Source organism: Herpailurus yagouaroundi, unplaced genomic scaffold (assembly GCF_014898765.1).
Source record: "Herpailurus yagouaroundi ecotype Mexico unplaced genomic scaffold, PumYag 100, whole genome shotgun sequence".
NCBI classification, from domain to species: domain Eukaryota; kingdom Metazoa; phylum Chordata; class Mammalia; order Carnivora; family Felidae; genus Herpailurus; species Herpailurus yagouaroundi.
The window spans coordinates 16,522,540-16,528,539 of record NW_024412391.1 but is presented as its reverse complement, the minus strand read 5'-3'; the positions used below and the strand labels follow the sequence as shown (position 1 = coordinate 16,528,539).

At 47.3% G+C, this 6,000-nt stretch overlaps 1 long non-coding RNA gene across 1 annotated transcript; it reads right to left on the bottom strand.

Annotated features, from left to right (window-relative positions):
• Window positions 1-582: 582 nt before the first annotated feature.
• Window positions 583-3,270, bottom strand: LOC121028346 (uncharacterized). Its single transcript, XR_005789191.1, has 2 exons — window positions 2,761-3,270; window positions 583-2,218 (listed from the first exon to the last, which is right to left on the bottom strand). It is a non-coding gene; the product is annotated as an uncharacterized LOC121028346 (long non-coding RNA).
• Between the last annotated feature and the right edge of the window lie 2,730 nt (window positions 3,271-6,000).

Below are 6,000 nucleotides of genomic sequence, written 5' to 3'. Positions count from 1 at the left end.
AACAACAAATATGAAAACTTAGATAGCTGGGGGTGGAGAGAACATAAAGTGACCAGAAACCTTTGCTAGGCCACAGACTACTGATTGTAGAATTACAAAGACTAAGGAGACCATTTTTTTTTTTTTAATATATGAAATTTATTGTCAAATTGGTTTCCATACAACACCCAGTGCTCATCCCAAAAGATGCCCTCTTCAATACCCATCACCTCCCCTCCCCTCCCTCCCACCCCCCATCAACCCTCAGTTTGTTCTCCGTTTTTAAGAGTTAAGGAGACAATTTTTTTTTTTTAATTTTTTTTTTTCAACGTTTATTTATTTTGGGACAGAGAGAGACAGAGCATGAACGGGGGAGGGGCAGACAGAGAGGGAGACACAGAATCGGAAACAGGCTCCAGGCTCTGAGCCATCAGCCCAGAGCCCGACGCGGGGCTCGAACTCACGGACCGCGAGATCGTGACCTGGCTGAAGTCGGACGCTTAACCGACTGCGCCACCCAGGCGCCCCAGGAGACAATTTTTAAATTAGCCACACAAGCGGTAGGGTGACGATTAAAAAAAAAAAATCCAAAGAACGTCACACGTCCCATTTTAATACATGAGCTTTTTATTCTCTCAAGTTTTCTTCTAGTCGTGGCCATGTAAACCACAGCGGAGGTACATGCCCTTGCACCGTTTTCCACACATGTCACAAACAACTTTCTGCCCCGCGACGGATTTATTACAACGATCATTTTAAGAGTTCGAATTGTGTTCCGCCGATTTGCACTCTGTGGAGTTAATCACTCTTCAACCGTCAGATGGTTAAGTTACATTCAACTTTTTGTGATAAGTAAGCATGTGCTGAACATCTTCCGGTAGATCACTTTTTCTCTTTTGAACTATATTCTTGGTTAGGAGGCAGATAGCAGAGTGTTAGGAAAGCAATGAACTTCTGCTTTAATGTCCTCACTTGTGAAGTAGAGATAGCAATGTGACTTCCTCATAGGCTTGTTCTGAGGCTCCAGTGAAATAAAACACGTGGTGTTTAGAAAGGTGGGTACCCACAGCCCTTACAGGGAATGACAGCTATCTGTAGCAGTAGTAAATTCAATTTTCAGGGGTTCTCCTGTTCCAGAATGTTCTTCTCTGGCTCAGGTCGCACGAGAGACGCGGGCTCCGGCTGCAGTCTCTGCCTCTCGAAATGGCTCGAAACCCACCCTGCCACCCAGGCACTCACATGTGTGTTTCCTTCTCCTTTGGTCCTAGTTAGGCTGGACAAGACTCGCTAGGAAATGGGCATGGAAGCTAAACAATGATCTTCTTATCTCTGGGACCTTGGTTTCCTCATGAGAACGGTGGGGTCCTGGAGGTAAACCTCCTTCCTGGTCAGACATTTTATGTTCCTACTCCCATCCTCCCGATGGCTGTTCCTCACCTACTGTGGGCAACAGGTCCATTCCCCCCCCCCCCACACCTACCTACTGCGATAGTGATAGGCAGCTGACAGAAGTGAAGTCAGAAAGCTGAAAAGCGTATTATTAAAGTGGTCTGAATCTTTGGATAATCTGAATAAACCACCAACTCTCCGCGGCCTACTGCTCCTCCCCACAGACCTCCATACAAACTTGGCTTCCCCTTTCCTGGTCTTCCTAATTGGCTTCAGTTCCACAACAGACCAGAGAGGCACCATGGAAAGAAAAACAGTGACCACCAGCAACACTTGAGCCACAGCCATGAGAGAGAAGAGAGAATGGGAGGCAGATGGAATGAGTGGTCTCTAATTAGAGACGCGGCATCTACTTCAGAGGCATGGGTCAGCTGACCCAGATGACCGCTACATAAAGCCAAAGAAAACCCAGGGTAGGAATAAAACTAAAAATAGCAAGGAAAACTGAGGAGGAAGTGTTTGTACTTTTGCTGCTGGTCAAGCTGTACGTGCAGCTGTTTTTGTTGCTAGGGTGGAATAGGGTGGGAAGGGATTTAAAAGCTGGCTCCGAGGGAGCCACGACTGGTCTAAGGGCTTGACGAATGAGGAAAGCCCCCAAACAGCATGTTGCACCCGCTAAATCGATTAAAGTTGGCTAAAATTTAAAAAGAGCTGGGCAAAAGACTCACCTCTGGATGCCAGCGTCCCACGGGCAGTTGCAAGATAGTCCTTTCAGCTGTGAGGGGCAGATCTCAACTCTGTGCTCGGGAAAGGAGGATCACAGAGTCACCACGCTGGAAGCTAGTCCCAGCTGTATGACCATGGAAAGATCAGAAGGGTGGGAAACACGGATTTAACTGCAACTCTGCCACATTCTAGCTGTACGACAGCACTTATTGTTAAATGTCATTGAACTTCAATCTTTCCCAAAGCTACTTGGATGGGAAGTGCAACCTTTGCTAAAACAGAATCCTTGAGGGGCACCTGCGTGGCTCAGTCGGTTGAGCTCAGGTCATAATCTCACGGTCTGTGGGTTCGAGTCCCACGTTGGGCTCTGTGCTGACAGCTCTGAGCCTGGGGCCTGCTTCAGATTCTGTGTCTCCCTTTCTCTCCGCCCCTCCCCTGCTCATGCTTTGTCTCTGTCTCCAAAATAAATAAAAACATTAAAAAAAAATTTTTTTTTAAACATAGAATCCTTGAGACCTTGGTGGACCAAAACAGTAAAAGGAGAAGCCGAAGGCAGGGAGGACTGCCCAAATGAGGGAGTCTAAATGACCCGGAATAGCAGGGGGTCTCCAAGATACGGCCATCCACCCTGATGCTGGGACCAAGACTGCAAAAGAAGGTTCTCACCTGCGAAGTAGATAGGAAGGCATTGGAAGTTCCATTTGCTGGCAGATGATGAACACAGAGATTCCACAGCATCCCCATAAGCTGCCTAGTGTGGCTAACGAAAGTAGGAAAATTCCTACAATGATGGCTTATAATGCCACCTTGGAGGATGGTAAAGTAGCAAAAATGAAATTTTAGGCAGTTATCTTTAAAAAAAAAAAAACAACTTTCATTTATCTTGAGAGAGAGAGAGCACGCACATGCAAGCAGGAGAGGGGCAGAGAGGGGGAGAGAGAATCTCAAGCAGGCTCCGAGCTGAGCAGACTCCACCAACCTCACGACTGCGAGATCACAAGCTGAGCTGGTATCAGGAGTTTGGACGCTTAACCGACTGAGCCACCCACGTGTCCTTAGGCAATTATCTCTTTTAAAAGGGCCTGCCGAAAGATAACTGTATTTCCAAGATTTTAAGTAATCCGTACACCCAACATGGGGCTCAAACTTACAACCCCAAGGTCAAGTTGCATGCTCTACCGACTGAGCCAGCCAGGTGCCCCGAAAAATTGTATTTTCAGATAAAAAAATCAAATCATGGTGGGGGTGGGCTGGGTGGCTCAGTTGGTTAAGTGTCTGGACTCGTGATTTATGCTCAGCTCGTGATCTTGTGGTTTGTCGGTTCGAGACCTGAGTCGGGCTCTGTACTGGCCGTGTGGAGCCTCCTTGGGATTCTCTCTCTCTCCCTGTCCCTCCCCTGCTCACGCTGTCTCTCTCTCTCTTGAAATAAACTTTAAAAAAATTTAAAAAGGGGCACCTGGATGGCTCAGTCAATTAAGCGTCTGACTTCAGCTCAGGTCATGGTCTCACGGTTCGTGAGTTTGAGCTCCCCATCAGGCTCTGTGCTGACAGCTCGGAGCCTGGAGCCTGCTTCGGATTCTGTGTCCACCTCCCTCGCTCTCTGCACACCCCCCCCCCCATGCTCTGTCTCTCAAAAATGAATAAACGTTAAAAAAAACTTAAATCAGGAAAAGTGGGTTTCTAGAGAGGCCATGCCAGAAAGAGTTATAGGAAGAACTCACAAGAAGAACAAGTAATAGCCCAGGGCTGAAGTGATGTCCTAATGTGTGGAAGAGACCAGCAGCTTTAGGAAGAAATTCATGAACTCAATGCCATCTTTATCGGTCAGGGTTCTCTAGGAAAACAGAACAGGTAGAATACATATAGACACATATGAAGAGATTTATTATGGGAACTGGCACACACAATAACAGAAGCTGAGGAGTCCCCTCCTCTGTCTCACGCAAGCTGGAGGCAAGCTGGTGGTACGGTTCCAATCCAAGCCTGAAGGCCCGAGAACCAGGAGGTCCGAGGTCCAAGGAAAGAAGATGAAATGTCACAGCTCAAGGGAAAAAAGCTTTCACCCTTCCTCTGTATTTGTTCTGTTCAAGCCCTCAATGGATTGGATGATCCCCACGCGCACTGGTGAGGGCGATCTTTACTCCTTCACCAACTCAAAAGCTAATCTCTCCCCGAAACATCCTCACAGATATGTCCAGCAATAATGTTTGCCTGCTATCTGGGCATCCCTCAGCCCAGTTAAGCTGACACATAAAATTAATCATCATGGGGCGCCTGGGTGGCTCAGTGGGTTGAGAGTCCGACTTCGGCTCGGATCATGATCTCACGGCTCGTGGGTTCGAGCCCCGCATCGGGCTCTGTGCTGATGGCTTGGCGCCTGGAGCCTGCTTCGGATTCTTTGTCTCTCCCTCTCTGCCCCTAACCCACTCGCATTCTGTTTCTCTCTCAAAAATAAGTAAACGTTTAAAAAAAAATTTTTTTAAGTCAATCATCACGCCCTCTGAGAACACCCATTACCATTTGAAAGTATACTCAGTACAGCCTAGCGGAGTATGTACCAGAAACTTGAAACCGGTAGCCTCAAGCCTCAGGTACGCGGTGACACAGGCTGACGATAAGGTGGATGGCTTCACCTCCACGCAGCTCTCTAGATGGCAGACATTTAAAACGATGAGCCTTGACTTCAACATACTGGATCCTCTTCTCCGGTCCTCTGGAACATCATTTCTAGACAGACACTGACCCCAAAATGTTAAACAATACAACTATTTTCTTCCCTCCCCACCTGGATTCTTGATCTTGAATGGCTGGCCAGATACCTCGAGGTCACCCGATTGCTCCTTTTTCTTCATGCCCAGACTGTTCATGTTGAAGTTGTCCTGACATTATTCTCAAGCCACCCTCTGTCCTTGCCATCGTACCTCCCTTAGAGCCTTCCTGTCTCCCCTAATGCGTGCTATCCACACACACCAGAATTATCTTCCTAAGCACTAATGTCACTTCCCCGCTCAAAAACTCTTCAATGAGTTTTCCGTTTTCCAACAGAATCAAGACCACGCTCCTCAGCAGAACATACAAGATTCCTATCTGGCCCAACTTTTATTTTCTTTTCCTCTCTCTTCTATCCCTCAGTGCAAAGGTCTAGCCACAGCAGAACACCTGCTCTTTCAGGAACACGTGAAATTCTGCTCATTTGCTCACAACATTCCTTTAACCTCAAATGTCCTTATTTCATTAAGTGTCTATCGTGAGCCAGGCAGTTTCAAGTGCTGACGTTATAAATAAGACAGACAAGGGGGCGCCTGGCTGGCTTGGCTGGTGGAGCATAGGACTCTTGATCTTGGGGTCAGGAGTTTGAGCCCCATGTGTGGGGGTAGATTTAAAAAAAAAAAAAAAGGGGGACAAGGTCCCAGTTCTCACAGAGCCTGTATCTACCACTCATCTCCAGGTCTAGCTCAAATCTATACCTTCCTGAAAATTCTCTCCAATTCCATACGGGAGAGTTGATTCTTATTTCTCTTAAATAGGCTCTATGCCCAACGTGGGGCTTGAACTCACAACCCTGAGATCAAAGGGTCGCATGCTCTACCAACAGAGCCAGCCAGGCGGCCCTCGCTTCTTTTGTTATACTAATTCTTCCAGAGTATTGAGCACTCTGTCTTGTGCAACAGGTGTCTATAAATGTGACTTTCAGCCTGGGAGACAGACTCCTTGAGGGCAGGAACCAGGTAGTCCTTCACCTTTGCATTACCCAAGGGCTTGTACAGGGCCTTGCACACGGAAGAGACGGAATGTTTCTTGAATTGCACAAAGCCCATCCCAAACTGCTTCCATTTATACTTTAAACACACACTCATAAACAAAACTTGTGGAGCTTTGTCTTTTTTAAAGAAATGTGGGGGCGCC